The sequence below is a fragment of the Pan paniscus genome, chromosome Y (assembly GCF_029289425.2).
Source record: "Pan paniscus chromosome Y, NHGRI_mPanPan1-v2.0_pri, whole genome shotgun sequence".
NCBI classification, from domain to species: domain Eukaryota; kingdom Metazoa; phylum Chordata; class Mammalia; order Primates; family Hominidae; genus Pan; species Pan paniscus.
Genome location: NC_073273.2, coordinates 24,221,908 through 24,246,194, shown reverse-complemented (window position 1 = coordinate 24,246,194; position 24,287 = coordinate 24,221,908). Strand labels below are relative to the sequence as shown.

The 24,287-nt window shown below is 41.2% G+C and overlaps 1 pseudogene; it reads left to right on the top strand.

Moving 5' to 3' along the window:
* Positions 1-20,523: 20,523 nt before the first annotated feature.
* On the top strand, positions 20,524-23,423 carry LOC129395632 (C-terminal-binding protein 2-like; annotated as a pseudogene).
* Positions 23,424-24,287: the final 864 nt, after the last annotated feature.

Sequence of the window (24,287 nt, the reverse complement as noted above, 5' to 3'; positions counted from 1 at the left end):
TCAAAAATGGGCACAACTGGCTGGGCGCAGTGGCTCACGCCTGTAATCACAGCACTTTGGGAGGCCAAGGTGGGTGGATCATGAGGTCAGGAGGTCAAGACCATCCTGGCCAACATGGTGACACCCCGTCTCTCTACTATTTATGATTATGATTATGATTATGATTATGATTATGATTATGATTATTTTGAGACAGAGTCTTGCTCTGTCACCCAGACTGGAGTGCAGTGGCACCATCTAGGCTTACTGCAACATCCGCCTCCCGGGCTCAAACAATTCTCTTTTCTCAGCTTCCTGAGTAGCACGGACTACAGGCTTATGCCACCATGCCCAGCTAATTTTTGTATTTTTAGTGGAGACGGGGTTTCACCATATTGGTTAGGCTGATCTCAAACTCCTGACCTCAGGTGATCCACCCACCTTGACCTCCCAAAGTTCTGGGATTACAGGCATGGGACACTGCGCCTGGCCACCCTATCTCTACTAAAAATACAAAAATTAGCTGAGCGTGGTGGCATGTACCTGTAATCCCAGCTACTTGGGAAGCTGAGGCAGGAGAGTTGCTTGAACCCAGGAGGCAGAGGTTGCAGAGAACCGAGATCGCCCCACTGCACTCTGGCCTGGAGATAGAGTGAGACTGCATCTCAAGGGACCAAAAGAAATAAGAAAGAAAGAAAAAGAAAGGAAGAAAGAAAGAAAGAAAGAAAGAAAGAAAGAAAGAAGAAAGAAAGGAAAAGAAGAATGAAAGAAGAAAGAAAGAGAAAGAAAGAAAGAAATGAATGAATGAATGAAAAGAAAGAGAATGAAAGAAGAAAGATAAAGAAAGAAAGGAAAAGAAAGAATGAAAGAAGAAAGAAAGAGAAAGAAAGAAAGGAATGAATGAAAAGAAAGAATGAAAGAAGAAAGAAAGAGAAAGAAAGGAAGAAAGAAAGAGAAAGAAAGAAAGAAAGAAAGAAAGAAAGAAGAAAGAAAGAAAGAAAATTGACTCTCATATATGGATCTTGTCCACAGGTAGGTGGGTGACTCTCAAACCAAAATTCATTACATCTGTGAGACTGTAACTCTCCTAAGGGGAGAAATTCTTCTCAGCCAGAGAAGACTTATTTATGAATCCAGTTCACTGTTAAGATTGGGACTGGCGTACTTAGGCCCCACATACAAATTCTCATACTTGGAATCTGGACATGTGTGAAGTTGTTCATGTCATCCCTGTCGCTTTCTGCAGGTGGGATTGTGACATACATCTCTGCCCAGCTCCAGAGTGTTTTAGATGTTTCCTGTGTCCAGCTCACAGATGGGATTCTGATATATCACTGAAGCCAGCACTTAGGTGATGTGACTCTTATCTCCTGCCTTGGTGCTGCCCACAGGGGACATTGGGACATATCACTTGGCCTTACACCTAGGTAATGTATGTTTTCTGTCTTGCATTAGTGCTACTCACAGGTGCGTTGTGATGTATTGCTGGGACCCACATCCAGGTTATGTGACTCTTCTGCCAGTGCCCTGTCCACAATGGCCATTTTGACATATTGCTGCATCCAAAAGCTAGATGATCTACCTCTCCTTCCTGAGTTTTGCCCAAGAGGATGTTGTGAAATATCTTTGTGCCCATCACCCGTGTGGTGTGATTTTCTTCTCCTGCCTAGTCCCTGCTTAAAGAAAGTATTGTGACATATCACTTTGCCCAGCACCTAGCTCATGTTACTCTTCTTTTGTTTTTTAGGAATTGTTTGGAAAGAGATTGTAATACATTGGTGGGTCCAACTTCTCGGTGACATTACTCTGTTGACTTTGCCCTACAAGCAGAAAACACTGTGACACATTATTGGGGCCAACACCCAAGTGAGTCTCCTGCCTGAACCCTGCCTACAGCAATTTGTGACATAAGGCATTGGGACATATCTCTGGGCCCATCAACTATTTGACAAGACTCTTCTTTTTTAACAAAGGCTTTGCCCATAGGAGAGATTGTGACATAATTCTGAGCCCAGAAAATAGGTGATGTTTCTTTTGTTTTCTGCTTGAGCCCCACATTGTGATATATTCCTGTTCTCAGCAACTGAGGGAAGGGAATCTCCTGCCTGGGTCTTGCATACAGGGAGCCTTGTAAAATCTTTCCACACCATCACCTAACAGATTTGACCCTCATCTTCTGCCTTGGCCATGTTTACAGAAGGGAGAGTGGGTTATTCCTAGACCCAGCACACAGATCATATGATTCTGCATCCCGGTCTCTCTAGAGGGGTCATTTTGACGTATCTCTAGACTCATCAACTAGATAATGTGATGCTCCTCTTCTCCCTGAAACCTATCCATATTGTGAAATATGGAGATTTTGAAATACAGCCTGGCACAGCACCCACATGATGGTACTCTCTTCTCATGCTTGGGTGCTGTCCACAGGCATCATTGTGACTTATAGCTGGGTACAGTCTTCAGGTGATGTAACTCTCCTCTGTTTTTGGGCCCACACACACAGGGCATTACCATATAGCTCTGCTCCTCTGACCTAGGTGATGTGACTCTCCTGTCTGTTACCTCCTCTTAGGAGGTATTGTGATATATTGCTGGGCCAAAACTGAGGTGATGTATCCTTTTGTCTTGCCCGGGCCCTGCATACATGGTATATGGTAACATATGTCTGGGTTGAACAAATAGGTGATGTGACTCTTCTGCATAAGTCTTGCCAACAGGGGTATTATGACATACCTTTATATTCATTGCCTAGGCGATGTGACTCTCCACTCTTATCTGGGCCCTTCCAAAAGAGGGCATTGTGATATATCACTGACCCTACCACCAAGGTGATGTGACTGTTCTCTTTTTCCTGGGTTTGCATACTTTGGGTATTGTGACATATCCCTGGGCCCAAAACTTAGGGAATAAAAGGTTTATTCCTCTATCTTATGCACAGTGAAACTTGTAACATATTTCTGCATTCATCACCAAGAAGATGTGACTCTTCTGCCTGCATCCTGACCACAGAGAGGATGGTGACATATTGCTAGATCCAGCATGCAGGTGATGTGTCTCTGCTGCCTGGGTCCTAATTTGAGAAGTGGATTGCAACATACTGATGCCTGAGCATTCAGATAATGTGACTGTTGCCTGGTCTCTGCTCTCAGGGAAGTGACATATCACTGGCCCAGCGTCCAACAGATTTTACCCTCCTGCTCTCTTCCTATACGCAGGTGTAATTATGACATATATCTTGGAACACAACACACAGGTGCAATGATGACTTTCATATGTCAAACTAGCCAATAGGAGAGATACTGCTTCTCCTAGCTACACTTAGGGAAATGAAAAAAAAAAACATGGGTCTCCACGCTAGGATCATCCACTCTCTCACATATTACAGAAAGCTCTCAGGTGGTAGAGATTCTTATCACAGGGCCCAGCACACAGGTGAAATTTGTTTCTCGTATGCACACCCTGCACCCTCCTGACCATTATGATTTTCACCCTCACATATAAACAGAACCCACTGGTGAGGTCCTGAATTGCACACATGAATCAGTTTATAGTTGGAACTGTGACTCTCATATGTAATCATCTGTCCAGAGTTGGAATGGGAACTTCGTTAAAAACCCAGCGCATAGAAAGTTGATGATTGTCTTATCTGGACCCCGCCAATTGTAAAGGTGTTGACTCATATATTGGCTTAGGGCCATAGGTATGATCATGGGTCCATGTCAGCATGAAAATCTCTGAAAGAATTGAGACTGTCATGCATAACATATAAAGCCCTCAGGTGCAACACAGATAGTCCTAATAGGGCTCAGCACACAGTAATATAATGACATTGGGATGCACACCCAGCCAACATTAAAAATTGTCGTTCTTTCACATGATCATAGTTCGCTTTTGAGGCTCTGAATCCCACACCCGAAGGCAGTTTCAAAAGTTGAAAAATTGACTCTCATATGTGAGAGTCACAGATGTGTTGATGACTCTGAGATCATGAGTCAGCACACCTGGGAAGCTGTGATTTCAATTAGGGGACAAAGTCTGCAAGAGAAAATAGGGTTGCCACGCACAAGTTTAGTCCACTATTGAGATAGTGACTTGTGTACTTAGATCAAACATACAAAAGGTGTTCACTCTCGTGCCTAAAACCAGAATATGTGCAGGATTAATCCCATATCTGGACCTTCCTCCAGGTGGCATTGTGACAAATATACACTTTTGTCCAGCACCTGAGTGATTAGACTCTTCTGTTTAAGCCCAGATCACAAATAAAATTGGGACATATCATTGGACCTAGAACGTAGGTGATGTGGCTCTATTCTCTTGCCTTCATGCTGCCCACAGGGAGCATTGTAACGTATCACTGAACTTAACACCTAGGAGATTAGAGGCTCCTGCCCAAACTCTGTCCACAGTGAGCCTTGTAGCCTATTTCTGCTTCCAACACCAGATGATGTGACTCTCCTTTCTGCCTGCACCTTGCCCACAGGAAAGATTCTGACATATCACTGGGCCCAGTAATCGGTAATCACGTGATGTGTCTCTCCTGCTATGGCCTTGCCCACAGGGAGTGTAGTGACATATCACTGAGCTCAATATTCAGGTGATTTGTCTCTGCTGCATATACTCTGATTTCAGGAGGGGATTGTAACATATCCCTGGTGAGCACACAAGTGATGGGACTCCCTTCCTAACCTCTGACCTCAGAAAACATTGTTACATATCCCTGGCCCAGCCTTAGGTATGTGACTCTCCTACCTGGTCCCTGCCATCAGGGAAGATATTGACAAATCTCTGGCCAAGCATCCAGGTGATGTGACTCTCCTGCTACCTCCCTACCCAGAGGAGAGATTGAAAAATATATCTTGGCCAGCTCACAGGTGTAATGACTCTCATACCTCAAACCTGCCACTAAGAGAAACATTGTTTTTCATAGTGAGGCTTTGGAAAACAGGTAGGTCCTAAGTTTTCCTTTTGTATGAAGGTCTGAGGGGAATACCACTCTCTCTTATATTATATAAAGCCCTTAAATGGTACAAAGAGTATTATCACAGGGATATGTTGCACAACCTAGGGAAGGGGCCCAGTTATATGTCACAATTACCCCAGGAGGCAGGGCATATGCATGAGAAGAGAGTCACATCACATATGTGCTGGCCTAAGTGATATGTCATCATCCTCACTGTGGACAGGTCTCAGTAAAAACAGGAGAGTCATATCATTCTAATAATAGTCTCAGAGATACATCACAATGACTCCCCTGGGCAGAAACAAGAAACAAGAAACAAGGGATAAGAGTCACATCACCTGTGGGCTAGGCCCAGAGATGTCACTCTTACTTCCGTGGGCATGTGTCAGGCTGGAGAGGAGAATCACATCATTTAAGCACTGGACCAAAAAATACATCACAATCTTTCTATGGGCAAAACCCAGGTAAGGGAATAGAGCCATATCAAATAGTTCATGGGCTCAGAGATATGTCACTATGCTCTCTGTGGGCACGGTTCAGGTAGGACAATCACATTACATTGGTGCTTGTTCAGCAATATATCCCAATGCCTTCTGAGGGCAGAGCCAAGATAAAAGAGTAAAATCATTTTGGAGTTTTACCTATCGATATGTCACAATCTCCCCCTTGGGCAGAACCTGAAAAAAAGCAAAGAGTCACATTAGCTAAATGCTGCGCCTGGTGATAAGTCACAATTCACCCTGTAGGCAGAGACTAGACAGAAGATAGAGTCACATCATCTAGTGACTGGTGCAGAGATATGCCACCATGCCCTCTGTAGGCAGAGTTCAGACAGGAGAGCTATGTCACCTGTGTTTTGGACCCAGAAATATGTCACAAGAGCTCATGGACAGAGCACAGAAAAGACAGTCACATAACCTGAATATAGGGTTAAGTGGTATGTCCCAATGCCTCCTGTGAGCATTCCAAGGCAGGAGAGGAGACTCACATCACCTGTGTGCAAGACCCAGTGATAGGTCACATGGAGGAGTACCACTGTCATGCATATTGTGTAAACTATGGTAGAGAAATTGTCACCACAGGGCTCAGCACACTGGTGAGATTATGCTTCTCAGATGCACACCCCACCAATATTCAGGATGGTCTCTATCACACGTGGAGAGAGTCCACTCTTGAGGTCCTGAATTACACATGCAGACACAGTCCACAATGGGGATTCTGACTTTCATATGTGAACACCCAGCCACAGGTGGGATGGTGACTTATTTTTAAACACAGCTCATAGGCAGTTAAGAACTCTTACTTGGAACTTGCCAATTAGAAAGATGTTGACTGTCATACCAGGGCTTAAAGCTAAAGGTACAAGGAGGGGTCCGTGCCTGCTTAAGGTTTCAGAGAGGATTGTTATATTCATGCAGACTCTATAAAGACTTCATGTGGTGAAGAGAGTGTCCTGACAGGGCCCAGAACAAAGGTAGATTGTGACACTCATATCTACTCTGAGCCGAGAGTAAAAACTGTCATCTTTTCACATGAACACAGCCCACTGTTGAGGTTCCGAATCTCACACCGAGAGGCAGTTGAAAGATGAAAAATTGACTCTCATAAGTGGATGCGATCCAGGTTTGAGTTAGCGACTCTAAAACTAACATTCAGTAAACACGTGAGGCTGTGACTCCATTAAGGGGCCACAGTCCTTAGGAAAGACTGAAGCTGCCATGCACAGATCCAGCGCACCATTGAGACTGTGACTTGTATATTTAGACCCAACATACAGAATGTGTTTGCTCTCACACCTAGATATGGGACATGTGAAGGGTTGTCAGTCTCAACCCTGGACTTTCCTGGAGGTGTAACTGTGAAATATATCTCGGCCCAGCTCCTGAGGGACTTGACTCTTCTGCCTAGCCCAGCCCATATATAAAATTGTGACATTATTGAACCCAGCACCTATGACCCTCCTCTTCTGCCTGGGTCCCGTCAAAAAGAGAGATTGTGACAAACCAATGGGACACAAGCACCCACATGATGTGACTCTCCTCTTTTGCCTGGGCGCTGCATATTTTAGATATTGTGACATACTGCTGGGCATAATACCTAGGGAATTGATGGCTACTGCCTGAGCCCTGTTCACAGGGGACCTTGTGACATCTCTCTGCATTCACCACCTAGAAAAAGTGCGTGCACCCTGCCTACTAACAAGATTGTAACAGATTACTTGTCCTAGCAACCAAGTGATGCGAGTCTCCTCTCCTGCCTTGGTGCTGCTCGCAGGGGACATTATAACATATACTTGGTGCTGCACCCATGTTTTGTAATTTTTCTGCCAGGGCCCTACCAAATAAGCCACATTGCCTGATCCAACACCCAGGTTATGCAGCTCTCCTGCCTGGGCTCTGCCTACAGTGGACACTGTGACTTATCTCTGCACCCATCACTCAGGTGATGTGACTTTCTTCTGCTGACTGATTCCTGCTCAAGTGGGGATTGTGACATATCAATGGGGGCCCCATCTAGCTGATGTAACTATTCTCTCCTGCCGAGGTTCTTCCTGCAGTGGAAATTGTGACATATCACTGGGCTTAACACCAAAGGGACATTAGTTTTTTGCCTTGGTTCTTCCCTCAGAAGACATTGTAACATATTGCTGGGCTCAGCACCAAAACGATGTAAGTTTCCTGTCTGGACCCTGCATACAGGAGTGTCTGTGACATATCTCTTGACTCATCAACTATTTGATGTCACTCTCCTCACTTCCCTGGGCTTTGCCTATAGGAAAGCATCAGCCTGGGCTCCAGAGCCAGCCACCCACCCCTGCACAGACAAGTAGAGGTCTCATTAAGCTTCAGCACAGTCTGGGACCTTGGCTTTTTTTGTAACGATTTGTTCGACATGAGGCCCACTCACAAGGGCCCTTCGTGACTGGACTCAAGGAAAATGAAAAGGCCAACTTGTCTTTGTGATTGTCTGTTGTTTCTCAATAACTATTTCTCAGTAACAGTGCTGGATGAATTCCACTAGGGGTTCACACAACCTGTTCCAGGACTTAGTGACCATTGTTTCTGTCCGTGTTCATTGAGTTCAAATTTAATATTTAACTTTTCCTCCTCATTCAGCCTCAATTTGACACTGAATCACAGGAAAATATTTTTACCGATATACAGGGAAGGCACAACTGGTATAGATTACAGATAAAGCAGAGGAGAATTAAAAGCACAATTAATAGAAACCACACCCACCACGGCCAACGCCAATGCCGGTTTGACAGCCAGTCCATGATGGGGTCCTGACGGTTAGATTCTCACTGTTTTACTTGTCCTTGCATGTCTTGGTCAAGGAGAGTAATATTGTGAGACTTGTCAGGGATATACACACAACATTCAGTATGCAGCAAGGTTCAAAGCCCTCCTTAGGCTGCTGTAAGCATACCTAATGCCATTCGATTTTGCAACACAACAGTACACAGCTGAGCAAATTCTTCTGATAACAACAGAAGTCTAGTGCTACTATCTTAGGCGCTTTTTCTACATGTAGACTTAATATTTTAATTTGTTGCTGAAGCAGGATTGTACCAGGGGCAAGGGAGAATATTGTGATAAGTTTCCACCACCAGGGAGTCTGGCACGTTCATAACCAGCTCTCTTCGTAAGCATCTAAATTACTGGGGAGGGGAATATTATCCCAGATGCTGAACGGAATTAATGGCACCCCCAAGTGAATCTCCCCATCCAACATGGGGGCAGGTACAGCCACCCATAGTGTCTGCATACCCAGAGGGCCCCCCAGGGGACAGTAATGGTTATACTATAATTATAGTGCATTAAGATGTTATTAAAGTAGCAAAGAAGTCCAGGTTGGATTGCAAGTGTTGTTGTTTTGGCCCCATTGGTAGTGACAGAGCCATTCAGAAATATTGGCAAGGACAACTCTCCAAGGTAGTCCATTTCCTGTGGCCTCTGTCAATTCGATGCATAGCCAGCATTGACTGCAGTTGGCTTCTGTTGCAGTGGTTGCTGCCCAGTTGATGAACTCATTCTCAGCCTCAGACAAGATGACCCAGGTGCTGAATACTAGCAGACAGGTTATTCTCTGTAACAACAAAAATGAAGGGGAACATGATATTGTTTTTCATTTTTAGGAAATTGTACTACCTCTTTATTTTCTGCTCCCATAGCTACAAGGTCACCAGCCTTAGGGGCGGGTTCTGATGGAGGCTGTATCCATATTTTGGCTCCAGGATTTAAGCTACCTATACCAGTGGATCTGAATTTCCCAGTTCTGTACGTAGCCTCTGTTGAGGCAGAGATTTCCTCAGGGGTTAATTGTTAACAAGGTACCAGGTACCAATGACAATTGAGCAACCTGCATCTGCGGTCTTGTAACAAAAGAATGTGGAGTGGTATTGTGTAAAGTGAACTATAACTCTTCCCGGTAATCATTATCAGTTATACCACCATACATTATAATGTGTCTCATTGCCAGGCTTGAACGTGTTGTAATACATTCACCCACATTCAAGTTTGCATTTATGCTGGAAATTTTCGCCTGTCGATCTGCCTGCTGTTTAGTCTGTCAAGAGAAAGCAGAGATGCATGAGCATCAGTATGGAAAACAGCAATAATGGTAGTGTGCATCAGGATTCAGGTATCTTCCAATATTGTTTTCTCCAAACCTCTTTATTTGTAATTCACCATTTATTTCATGGTCATTTGGGCAACTAGGTAGTAAGACAATTTTCTGCTGACTAACAGTCGGTATACAGGCAACAAATCGCTCTGGCCTCCTCCTAAATAGCTCAGGGGATGGCTTCTAGTTCAGCCAGCTGGCTGCTCACACCCCTCCCTTCATCAGAAATGTTTATGTTTTTAACAGGATTATAAACCACAGCCTCCCAGCATCGAGTACCATCAATGTATTTGGTGGGACCATCAGTAACCAAGCGTGTTTCTGATCCTCTGGACTTAGTACTTTAAAGGATTTGCCCCATTGGGCAAGGAAGGTTTCCTTCCCTATCTGCAGGACTTGCTCAGTTGTTTGCTGAGCTGGCAAGTTTTGCACATCCTCATGTAAAAATGATACATGTTTTGGTTCCAGCTTAGCCTGGTCTTTTATGTACCATTTCCATTTACTTTCTTGAGTGTACCCTATCCAGTGAGTTTTGAGGGAGCTCATGACCCAAGTCATAATAGGAATTTGGGGCCTCATAAGAACATCATGATTGAAACAAAGGTGTTCTGTTTCCTGTGAAGCCCAGTAGCAGGCCAACAACAGCTTCTCAAAGAGAATATAAGCTTTGCCAGCCTCTGGCAGCTTCTGGGTCTAAAACCCCAAAGGTATCTTCTTCCCATCTTGTTTCTACCTAAGGCTCCAATAAGCATGTTGATCTAGGACAGTTACTTGCAGTTCTGTTGACCCATCCTATAAGGGCCATAGATCCAGGGCCAGTTGCTCCGCTTGTCTGGCTTACTGAAAAGCCAGGCTGTCTTTCTGTCTCCAGTGAAATTCATAGCATTTTCAAGTGACTGCCTGCAGAGGTTGTAAAATGTTACCCAAGTGGGGAATATGATGTCTCCAGAATCCAAGCAAGCCACTACAATTTTGGACCTCCTTTTCAGTGGTAGGGCTGCAAATTCTAGTATTTTAGCCTTAGCCTTTGGTAAAATGGACCGTTTCCCTGCATTCCATAGGATGCCAAGAACTTTACAGTTTGTGCAGGCCATTGAATTTTACTAGAGTTAACTTCCCATCCTTGAGACAGGATTTGGGTTTTTACCCTCTCCAAGCCCTGAAAACTGACTAGTTCTTCAGTTTTACCCTGACCGGGCCACTGGGACAGCTGCTTTTTCTGCAATAGGCTGGTAGCTTTGAGCCTGATCAGTCAAGACATAGGCCTGGCATGGGGCCAGGGCCAGTCTGGAAGTCAGATTAAAATTTTCCTTTTCCAGCTTACATTTCTCTTGTAGCAACCAGTCCCTATATTGACACTTTAACTCATAAGCCGTAAGCAAGCATCATCAATGCTGGGAAATTCCCTCAGCATTCCAATTACCAACTGGGATTCCCTGCCGCACCTCACGCACAGCCAATGATTCAAAATGCACTAATATAGATTCCCAATTTTCACAAAGGCCAGTTCCCTTGGACCAGTCAAAGGCCAAGGGGAAGAACTGGAGGAGTTTCCATCTGAATACATGGGAAGTTCCTGAGCTCCCTGTCTGGTTTCTGCTGCCAAAAAAATGGCACGCTTTTGCTTTTGAATCCTGTTCATGACGCCAAAAATGTACTGTGCGGGAAACACCCAAAGGGAGAAGAAAAAACACACACACACACAATAGCTTTAAGGGTAAACAAACTTTATCCCACTTAAAAGGCAATGCAGATATAATAAGCAAATATATAAGCAAGTTGCAGTGGGAAGGGGAGAAGGGAAAGTATATATATTATATATATATAGTGTATATATACATTATATATAGTGTATATATATTTTAAATATAGTGTATATATATTATATATAGTGTATATATAATATATAGTGAATATATATTATATAGTGTATATATATTATAGCTATAGTGTATATATATTATAGCTATAGTGTATATATATTATATATACTGTATATATATTATTTATAGTGTATATATATTATATATATAGTGTATATATAATATATAGTGTATATATATTATACATATAGTGTATATATAATATATATAGTGTATATATTATATATAGTGTATATATTATATATTGTGTATATATATATTATATATATAGTGTATATATATTATATATATAGTGTGTGTGTGTATATATATATATATATATATATATATAAAATATATATATTTACACTCACCAAACTATGGAGGATTCACTACCAGACTGTGAAGCAACAGCCTGGGCTCCAGATTGGCCACTCATCCGTGCACAGACGAGGAGAGATCTCATGAAGCTTTGGCGCAGTCTGGAACCCTAGCTCTTTTTGTAATGAGTTATTTGGCATGAAGTCCAGTCAGGAGGGCCCTTCACGACTGGGCTCAAGGAACACAAAAAGGTCAACTTGTTTTTTTGATTATCTATTGTTTTTCAATAACTAACATATAGGAATAAATTGAAATAGAAATTTATCTGAAACAGAGCCGGATGAAGCCTTCAAGGGGCTCACACAACCTGTTCTGGGACTTGGTGAACATTGTTTGAGTCCATGTTCAATTGAGTTCAAATTTAATATTTAACTTTTACTCCACAAAGTGTCAAAAGTAATTCCTTCAAATGCAGGAAATTATGTAGCTACTCACAAACTAAAATTCTCAACCAAAAGTCATAAATTGAGTACAGAGATAAAAAATAAAATAAAATCTAACTACATCTGTCTACAGGGTGCTCAATTTATTTATTGATTTATTTATTTTAGAGACATGGCATTGCTGTGTTTCCCAGGTTGGTCTCAAACTTCTGGCCTCAAGTGAACCTCCTACCTCAATCCCCTAAAATGCTTGGATGACAGATATGAGCCATCATACTATATAGTAACAAAAACAGACTAAAAGTGGCAAGATGCATCAAAACAATTTTATGCAAATCGTAAACAAATGAAGACAATGTCACAATTACATTATGCAAAATACTTTTTAAATGACTGTCTTAGTTTATAAAATATACTGTAAGTTAAAACTGTCAAAGAAAACAAAGGACAAACTAATAAAAGAGTTTATTCACTGGAAACCTAGGACAATTATATACATTTATATAATTGTATTTATCTAATTATGTATACACACACATATATATGCACCTCACATGAGGATTTTAAAAATAAACCAACAACATTTTGTCAGAACATAAACAAAAAACTGCAATATACTGAGAACAATATTTTAATACACCAGTTCTGTAATTAATAATAAAGCCAGATAGAATATTAAAAAGAAAACAGAGGACATGAAAATACTATAAAGCAGTTAGATTTAACAGATGCATAGAGACCCCTCTACACAACAACAAAACTCACAGTCTTGTCAAAAGCTCATAAAACATTGTCCTAAAAATAAATATTAGGCAAAAAAAAATTCTTAACAGAATTAAAAAAAAATTGCACGTTACAGAAAACCCTTCAAAAAATCAATCAACCCAGGAGCTGGTTTTTTGAAAAGATTAACAAAATAGACAGACCGCTAGTAAGACTAATAAAGAAGAAAAGAGAGAAGAATCAAATAGACGCAGTAATAAACGACAAAGGGATATCACCACCAAACCCGCAGAAATACAAACTACCATCAGAGAATAGTATACACACCTCTACGGAAATAAACTGGAAAACCTAGAAGAAATTGATAAATTCCTGGAAACATACACCCCCACCCCAAGACTAAATAAGGAAGAATTATTAGCTATTGCTATGAATAGACCAATAGCAGGTTCTGAAATTGAGGCAATAATTAATAGCTTACCAACTAAAAAAAGTCCAGGACCAGACGAATTCCCAACAGATTTCTACCAGAGATGCAGAGAGGAGCTGGTACCATCCCTTCTGAAACTATTCGAATCAATAGAAAAAGAGGGAATCTTCCCTAACTCATTTTATGAGGCCAGCATCATCCTGATACAAAAGCCTGGCAGAGGCACAACAAAAAAACAATATCCCTGATGAACATCGATGCGAACATCCTCAATAAAATGCTGGCAAACCAAATCCAGCAGCACATCAAAAAGCTTGTCCACCACAATCAAGTCAGCTTCATCCCTGGGATGCAAGGCTAGTTCAGCATATGCAAATCAATAAACATAATTCATCACATAAACAGAACCAAAGACAAAAATCTCATGACTATCTCAATAGATGCAGAAAAGGCCTTCAACAAAACTCAACAGCCTTTCATGATAAAAACTCTAAATAAACTAGGTGTTGATGGAACATATCTGAAAATAATAAGAGCTATTTATGACAAACCCACAGCCAATGTCATGCAGAATGGGCAAAACCTGGAAGCATTCCCTTTGAAAACCAGCACAAGAAAACGATGCCCTCTCTCTCCACTCCCACTCAACATAGTATTGGAAGTTCTGGCCAGGGCCATCAGCAAAGAGAAAGAAATAAAGGACGTTCAATTAGAAAAAGGAGAAAGCCAAATTGTCTCTGTTTGCAGATGACATGATTGTATATTTAGAAAACCCCATCGTCTCAGCCCAAAATCTCCTTAAGCTGATAAGCAACTTCAGCAAAGTCTCAGGATACAAAATAATGTGCAAAAATCACAAGTATTTCTATACACCAACAACAGACAAACAGAGAGCCAAATCATGAATGAACTCCCACTCAACAATTGCTACAAACAGAATAAAATACCTAGGAATCCAACTTACAAGGGATGTGAAGGACCTCTTCAAGGAGAACTACAAACCACTGCTTGATGAAATAAAAGTGGACACAAACAAATGGAAGAACATTCCATGCTCCTGGAAAGGAAGAATCAATGTCATGAAAATGGCCATGCTGCCCAAGATAACTTATAGATTCAATGCTATCCCCATCAAGCTACCACTGACTTTCTTCACAGAATTGGAAAAAACTACTTTGAAGTTCATATGGAACCAAAAGACAGCCTGCATAGGCAAGAAAATCCTAAGCCAAAAGAGAAAATCTGGAGGTATCATGCTACCTGACTTCAATCTATACTACAGGTCTACAGTAACCAAAACAGCATGGTACTGGTACCAAAACAGATATATAGACCAATGGAAAAAAACAGAGGCCTCAGAAATACCACCACACATCTACAACCTTTGGATATTTGAAAAATGTGACAAAAACGAGCAGTGAGGAAAGCATTCCTTATTTAATAAATGTTGCTGGACAAATTGGCGAGCCATATGCAGAAAACTGAAATTGGATTTCTTCCTTACACCCTATACAAAAATTGACTCAAGAAGGGTTAAAGACTTAAATGTAAGACCTAAAACCATAAAGACCTAAAACCATAAAAACCTAAAAGAAAACCTAGGAAATACCATTCAGGACATAGGCATGGGCAAAGACTTCATGACTAAAACACCAAAAACAATGGCAACAAAAGCCAAAATAGACAAATGAAATCTAATTAAACTTAAAAGCTTCTACACAGCAAACGAAACTATCATCAGAGCGAACAGGCAACCTACAGAATAGAAGAAAATTTTTGCAATCTACCTATCTGACAAAGGACTCACATCCAGAATTTACAAAGAACTTAAACAAATTTACAAGAAAAAATGAGCAATCCCATTAAAAGGTGGGCAAAGAATATGAACAGACACTTCTCAAAAGAAGACATTTATGTAACCAACAGACATGAAAAATTGTGCATCGTCACTGTCATCAGAGAAATGCAAATGAAAACCACAATGAGATACCATCTTACACCAGTTAGAATGGGGATCACTAAAATGTCAGAAAACAACAGATGCTGGAGAGGATGTGGAGAAATAAAATGCTTTTACACTGTGGGTGGGCGTGTAAATTAGTTCAACCACTGTGGAAGACAGTGTGGCAATTCCTCAAGTATCTACAACCAGAAATACCATTTGACCCAGCAATCCCATTACTGGGTATATATCCAAAGGATTATAAATCATGCTACTATAAAGACACTTGCACACGTATGTTTATTGTGGCACTGTTCACAAGAGCAAAGTCTTGGAACCAACCCAAATGTACATCAGTGATAGACTGGATTAAGAAACTGTGGCACATATACACCATGGAATACTACGCAGCCTTAAAAAAGGATGAATTCATGTCATTTGCAGGGACATGGATGAAGCTGGAAACCATCCTTCTCAGCAAACTATCACAAGGACAGAAAAACAAACACTGTATGTTTTCACTCATAGGTAGGAGTTGAACAATGAGAACACATGAACACAGGGCAGGGAACATCAAATGCTAGTGCCTGTTTGGAGGTGGGGGGCTAGGAAAGGGATAGCATTAGGAGAAACACTTAATGTAAATGATGAGTTGATGGGTGCAGCAAACCAACATGGCACATGTATACCTATGTAACAAACCTGTACGTTCCGCACATGTACCCTAGAACTTAAAGTATAATAAAAACTGAAGGTTACAGACTATAATTTCTGACCAAAATGGATTAAAACTAGAAATCAATAACAGAAGAAAATTCATAAAATTCACAAATACATGAAAATTAAACAATTTACTCTTCAACATGTTTTTGTTCAAGAGTTAGAAAATTTAGTATTTTGAACGTGTCTATAACACCCAAGGTGAGCTACAGATTTAATACAATCCCTATGAAATTCTTAAGATTATTTTTGACAGAAACAGAGAATGTGACTCCCCAAAGTATACGGAATTTCAGGGGACCACATAAAGAAAGTTGGAAGCATTACAATTCCTGATTTCAAGACATGTTAGAAATCTACAGTAATCAAAATCGTTTGTTACTGGCATAAGGACAGAAAACTAGACTAATAAAAAAATCTTTGCCAATTCTGCAGACAGTGCCTGCATCATCCTGCAGACTGAGAATGATCATTTTGCTGCTGATGACTTTGAAGTGTGAGACAGAGCTGGCCATATGCCAGTTTGTGGAGAGCGACATTACTGATAACACCAGTATCACTCAGCCTCTGCTGGAGACAGAGATGGAGGCCCTCAAGGAAGAGCTGCTCCTCATGAAGAATCATGAGGAGGAAGTTAAAGGTTTATAATACCTGATTTCCAGCTCTTGGTTGACCATGGAGGTAGATGTCCCCAAGTCTCAGGACCTTGGCAAGATCATGGCAGGCATCCAGGCCCAATATGACGAGATGGCTGAGAACAACCGAGAGGAGCTGGACAAGTACTGGTGCCGGCAGACTGAGGAGAGCACCACAGTATTCACCATGCAGTCCACTGAGATCGGAGCTGCCGAGAGGATGCTCAGGGAGCTGAGATGTACAGTCCAGTCCTTGGATATAGACCTGGACTCAATGAGATATCTGAAGGCCACCTTGGAGAACAGCCTGAGGGAGGTAGATGCAGATGGAGGAGCTCAACAGGATCCTGCTGCACCTGGAGTCAGAGCTGACCCAAACCCGGGAAGAGAGGCACCAGGCCCAAGAGCACGAGGACCTGTGGAACATCAAGGTCGAGCTGGAGGCTGAGATTGCCACCTACTGCCGCCTGCTAGAAGACGGGGAGAACTTCAATCTTGGCGATGCTCTGGACAGCAACAAATACCTGAAAAACATCCAAAAGAACACCCCTGCAGGATAATGGACGGCAAAGTGGTGTCTGAGACCAGTAACACCGACGTTTTGAGGTGCTGAGCCAGCAGAAGCAAGGTCCCTTTGGGGAGCAGGAGGCCAGTAAAAAGTTCAGAGGTCAAAAAAATTACCTTCAAATCACAGAAGTGTTTCCTTCACACAAAAGTAATATAGAATCATTAATACATAGAAGTGGAAATTAAGACAATTTCCACAACTACGCACCCAGAGAGGATTAAAAAAGTAATTGACCACCAACTAATAAAACAAATACACAAGTCATAAATAAAGTATGAGTAAAGTTTATACAGGCAGATGAACAGAGAATTATGTTGGCAATAGACATATGGTTGATTCACATTTGACTTATTTTCTACACTCTTTGAAACTGTACACAGTTGAATATAGTCGTGCAAAATTATAATATATAGGCAGAATCTAAAAACACAAATGATGTAAGGCAGCCTATCCTAACAAGGAAATACAAGAATATATAATATTAGAAAATAAAATTAAATAAACATTAACCTGTGAAATACTGAATAAACAAAGCATACAACGGAAGAAGACTCTTTCTAGGTAACTAGCATGTTCAACCATAACTGGGCACCCAGAAAGATCAGATTTTGAATTATTAGCATATGGTTAGAGTAACAAAATTGTACAACAAATACATTATAATCTCCCATAAAGAGCATTTAGAAGAAAATTTTAATAGAGATTTCAATGATATTAGAGACACTTTTTATTATATTCTTAATATATTACTCCTCTTTTTATACAAATGCAAAGGCTATTATTTATTTATTTATTTATTTATTTATTTATTTATTTATTTAATTTTTTGAGACGGAGTCTCGCTCTGTCACCCAGGCTGGAGTGTAGTGGCGAGACCTCGGCTCACTGCAACCTCCGCCTCCTGGGTTCACGCCATTCTCCTGCCTCAGCCTCCTGAGTAGCTGGGACTACAGGTGCCCACCACCACGCCTGGCAAGTTTTTGTGTATTTTTAGTAAAGATGGGGTTTCATCATGTTAGCCAGGAAGGTCTAGATCTTCTGACCTTGTGATCCACCTGTCTCGGCCTCCCAAAGTGCTGGGATTACAGGCTTGAGCCACCGCACCTGGCCGGCTATATTTTTTGTAGTTTTAGTAGAAACGGGATTTCACCATGTTGGCCAGGCTGGTGTTGAACTCCTGATCTTGTGATCCACCCATCTCGGCCTCTTAAAGTGCTGGGATTACAAGCATGAGACACAGCACTGGCCAATAATTTATTTTTATAAAAGCAAAGAAAAGCCTTACATTTTTACATATGGGAAAAACATGAATATTGTAAAATATGCTGTGGAACACTACAATATAATAAGCAATTAGAAATAAATTATACTATCATTCAGATAGATGTTGAGGAAAGTAAATGGAAACACTAATGATAAGTTTTTCTATGCAGTGAACTTAGACACAAACTAAAACTTTTCTTAATGTGATGTGCATACTATCTACTTCACTTTCTGTATAACACATAAATTCAAGTATGCTATTCTGAAACCCCCGAAGCTAAAATTATAGGCTAATTTGACATACACAAAAACAGGACAGGGAAAACGTACAGATCACAGTCCCACTAAGCTTCATATAAGATTAATTAATAAAATAACTCATTAAGAAATCATGTGACAATTAAGAATTTGTTCTATTCCTGGCAAGTTTCCAAGTTTTTCTATGGCATCAAGTTCTTTAAAATTTCTTTGAGATGAGTAGATACAATAAACTATTCCACAGGTGAGACGTTTGGCATAGAGAGTTCACATTTCTAAGTTAGTTTCTACTAAGGGAAAGAAAACATTTTGACCTACATTACCAGAGATGAAAAAAAGAATAAAGTGAAATAGAAGATTCAACTTTATCATATGTGCTAAGGTGCTTTGGGCTCTGATAATTTTTTTTTCCAATTTTTTTGCAGGATCACATTTGAAATCATAGGACTGAAAATTATGAAGAAGAAACCTTTGTCCTTGGACTTTCTGAAATATGTGAACCAAACCCCAAGGCCTGCACTTTTACTCTCACAAACTTCTGACATGAGGCACAGATTTTTACAAAACAGCTTAACATGGAAGTCTCACAAAATGTGCAGATTTCCTCAGATCCCAAAAACAATGGAAAAGTACTTAGACCACAAGGCCTTCACAGGAATAACAGAAAGAAGAGGAGAACTTTGGCTGTCACTGTGAATGCCCTGGAATGCTAGAGGATGAACAGGAGAAGCCTTAGAAGATTGAAGAGCATAATAAGCAAGGGTAGGAAATTCCCATCTGTGGAGGCAAAAGAAGTAAATCTAGAATTTTCCAGAACCAATTTCTTTGAAGCAGAACTTCCAACACCACATTTTAAAGGTTTTCTCCTTGGCCTTTGCACCTCTCATCTTTGTTATTTGTTCATTCTTTCCTATTGGGGTGATGCCTATTATTCTCTCTTTTTACATTCCAAAGATATTTCCTTTACTGTAGAATGGGGCATCCAAGGGAGACTACAGCCATGAGTTCTTAGCTTCTGTTTCTGGTTGAGCCAGTAAGGTCCTTTCCTCATTCCCCTTTGCTGCTTATCACTAGAGACAGAACCTGAAAACCATTGCTGCAGGCTGCTAAAAACCTAACACAAAACAGAGCCATAACAAAAACAAAACAAGGCGGGTTGGAAAAGCTTGCTGTACAAGGCAACCAGGTCTGGCTTATATTCACCACATCCCTTCTTCTTTCCCAGAACAGCAATTGGGCTCAAGAGAAAACATCCAACTTTCAGTATCTCCCTCAGTATAGAATGAGAACAGTGGAACATATATTCAAAGGTTTGGCTTTTTGGGCTACCCCGATGACTAGATTCTGTCTCCCCCAACAGGGAATGCTAAAGGAAATGGCAGAGTTATGAGAATGACAACTTATGACTGCTGAGAAGAGAAGTTCCATGCTTATCACAGCCTCAGAGAAACAAACACTGCAATCAACTGCGGAAGCAAAGGACTACCGTGTCTGGAAAACAATGGGAAAAAATATCTTTACCTTAAAAATACACACACAAGCCCACAGAAGACACATTGAGGACCCTGTTAATGAAGCACCAGGATGTACAGCCTCACTGATTGTTGTATTATCTTGTAGTAAGAAAGTTTGTACATACTACATTACACAGTTGTTTTATAAATTTCTGAATCTCATCAAAAGATTGCAGGGCATACAGAAAAGGACGAAAACATGTCCCAAATGAAGAAATAAAATAAACCTACAAATATTGACCTTTAAAAATATTTGTTGACTTTTAAAGGTCAAAATTTGTAGGTTTATTCTTTGTTGTTTTTGTTGTATTCGCATTATATAATTTCAAAAATCAAAATAATTATCAAAGCTCCTTAATGACATGGACACTCCTCCGGTCCGCAGGGCCCCCGCAAGGGAGGAGACTCGACACCATGCAGGACACCCGGGTGGACCCCCAACCCACGCCCAAGTCTCAGAGCAGGAGCAGGCACCTGGCTGCACCAGGACGAAGCCGCCTCCACCCCCAGCGGTCGCGGACTCCAGGAGCTCCAGACCTAGGGTCGTGGTGAGATTTTTTGATTGACTGCGCGATGGTGGCTGAGTTGCAAGCAAATGGGTTTCATCACCTTAAATGGTTTTGAATCAATGAAGCTATATTCCCTTAAAAAGACGGACAGCCCATCGTGTGAACTATAGAGTTTGTGAACAAATTTATATTGGGTTCATAGTGGCATCATGCATACAGACTCCTGCGAGTTCCCCTAAGTTCTTAGAGGACTGCTTTGCCTTTTGAGCTGAGAGTTGCAAAGTTCCGTAAAGAATGGCCCTTGTCGATAAGCGCTAAGTCAAGAGACAGCGATTGGACAGAATTTGTGAAGGAATTCGCCGCCAGATCATGAAAGACCCCCTGAGCCCCCGCTCACTGGCCGCGTTCCTGGTCGGCCGTGACTGCACTGTGTACATGCCCATCCTGAAGGACCTGGCCACCGTGGCCTTCTGTGATGCAGTCCACGCAGGAGATCCACGAGAAAGTTCTAAACGGAGCCGTGGGCTCCATGATGTACCACACCATCACCTCACCAGGGAGGATCTGGCAAATTTCAAGGCCTTGAGAGTGATCGTGGGGGTGGGCAGTGGCTATGACAACGTGGACATCAAGGCTGCCAGCGAGCTTGGAATTGCTGTGTGAAACATCCCGTCCGCAGCCGTGGAAGAGACAGCAAATTCCACCAACTGCCACATCCTCAACATGTACCGGAGGAACACATGGCTGTACCAGGCACTGTGGGAAGGCAAGCGGGTTCAGAGAACGGAGCAGATCTGCGAGGTGGCCTCGGGAGTGGCCCCCATTCGTGGGAAGACGCTGGGCCTCATCGGCTAGGGTCGCACGCAGCAGGCTTTCGCAGTTCCAGCCACAGCCTTTGGATTCAGCGTCATATTTTATTACCCCTACTTGCAGGATGGGATCGAGCAGTCCCTGGGCATGCAGAGGGTCTACACCCTGCAGGATTTGCTGTAGCAGAGCGACTGCATCTCCTTGCACTGCAGTCTCCACGAACTTAAGCACCACCTTATCCATGACTTTACCATAAAGCAGATGAGGCAGGGAGCATTCCTTGTGAATGCAGCCCGTAGTGGCCTGGTGGACGAGAAAGCCTTAGCACAGGCCCTCAAGGAGGGCAGGATACGAGGGGCAATCCTCGACGTGAATGAGTCGCAGCCCTTTAGCTTTGCTCAGGGTCCGTTGAAAGATGGCCCCAATCTCATCTGCACTCCTCACACTGCCTGCTACAGCCAGCAGGTGTCACTGGAGATGAGGGAGACAGCTGCCACGGAGATCTGCGGAGCCATCACAGGCCGCATCCCAGGAAGCTTAAGAAACTGTGTGAACAAGGAATTTTTTGTCATATCTGTGCTTTGGTGGGAAATAGACCAGCAAGCAATTCATCCAGGCATCGTGGGGGTGGCTCCAGGAGGACTTCCCGCATCCATGGAAGGGATCTTCCCTGGAGGCATCCCGGTGACTCACAAACTCCCCACAGTGGAACATCCTTCCCAAGCGCCCTCTCCCAACCAGCCGTCAAACACGGGGACAATCGAGAGTACGCCAAGGAGAAATAACAGACAATGCCGGAAGGTAATCATTCAGATACACTTGGGAACAAGAGACAGTGAAAAATAGATAAACTAAGAGAAAAAGAATCTGACGCTCTTTTTAGCTGATTCTGGACATAGGCTCATTGGTATTGCAGTGCTAAAACTACAAGAGCTAGAAAACTGAAGATGTCGTCTGCTTACGGAAGCTCTGAAAGACTAGAGTGTGATTTATTAACGACCAACTTCCGTTATTGTGTGTTGTTTTTCATCTGTGCGTCAAATCACAAAGAATAAATAGAACTTTTTCCTTTATCAGTCCCTTGGGCACAGCAGGTCCGGAACACCCTGCTCAGAATGTTGCATCAAGACTTCAAACATCAAAATAAAAACCATGAGGAGGAAATCCCCATCTTTTGACTTGAGTCCCTTCAGTCTACAGGGACTGTTTACCGCTTTTTGCTAATAGGAAGATCACATTACTAGAAAATGTGGAGTAAACTATGTGCCTGTGTTAGTCATCCGCACCCATAGGATTGAAGACAGTACCGGCCCCTGTACAGAGAAGCATCTCTCATATCTGAACTGCATACTGAGCGGGCAAGTCGGTTGCAAGTTCAGTAAAAGCCTCCGATAATGCAAGCAAAAAAAAAAAAAAAAAAAAAAAGTATTAAGTTTCACAAGCTGTTTGTAATGAAGTATATTTTCGCAGTTTCAGATCCTCTGCTATTTTCTTGAGTGGAAAGGGTTCAAGGTTTCTTGAACCCTTGCACTAAAAGGGTTCAAGAAAAATAATATTGCATTTTCTTATGTCACAGGAAACACTTTTAATGGTAACTTGTCAGATGCTCTATGAACAAACCCACTTTTTAAGACATTGATAAAGTCTTCTTTTCTTCACGTTGTGTTTTATACAAGAACACTTCAGATGTATTGGATGTGACTGATTTTAACAAATTCTATTAGATTTGCCTCAATTAGTTACATGTTCTGTTCATAGTCTTTTGTGAATCATTGTCTTTTTGTTTAAAAAGATGGCCTATTTTGATGCTTTGATTAGGTACATTTACGTTTTTGTAAGAAAAGAAAAATTTTTTAAATTGTCCCAAACAGAAAAATAATGGCTATCAGAAGTACGTTTTTTTGTAGTGTAGTACGAGTTACCATTACTGTAGTTGTTTATTGTAAAGATGGACATTTAGCATTCAGTGCAGTTTTCAATAAAATGTAATTAGAAAAAAACTGTTTAATGAACAAAAACAGAACACAGATAACAAAAGAATATTAGAAGAAGTGATACATAAAGAAAATGAGATATCAATAAAAATATTTTTAAAAACCTACAACAATTGTGAATCTGAAGAACATAATAACTATATTAAAAATTTAATCAACACTCACAAAAGCAGACTAATAAAGAGAAAAAAATTACACAATTAATGACATTGTAGTTATAAATATTGAGTGATAAAAACAAATTTTTTAAACAGAATGTAGAAAAAAGTATAGGACGTACTGCACACCATCAAGTGGACTATTATATTTATAAATATAAATATTTACATTTTTTTGTTATCTTACAAAAACAATACAGGAGAAAAGTAATAAAGCGGTTATTTTTAAAAAGTAGCTGAGAAATCCCCAGATGACAAGGTAATTAAACAAGAAGAAATACTTCCAAACAAAAACCTTCAACTGGAATAATATCACTTCAGAAATAAAAAAACTAAACCTTTCCAAAATAAATAAAAGTTGAGTCTGTTACTAACCACTGGAACAGTCCTAAAGGAAACGTTAAAGAAACTCTATCACGTCAAAAAATGAAATGTTGCTGCACAGCATCATAAAAGCACATGAAAATAGAAAGTGCTATATTAAAGGTAAATATATAAACAGGTAAAGAAATCTCTACTGTCATAATGATGGTGCACAAAATTTTCAAAATATTGCCATGGACTTTAAA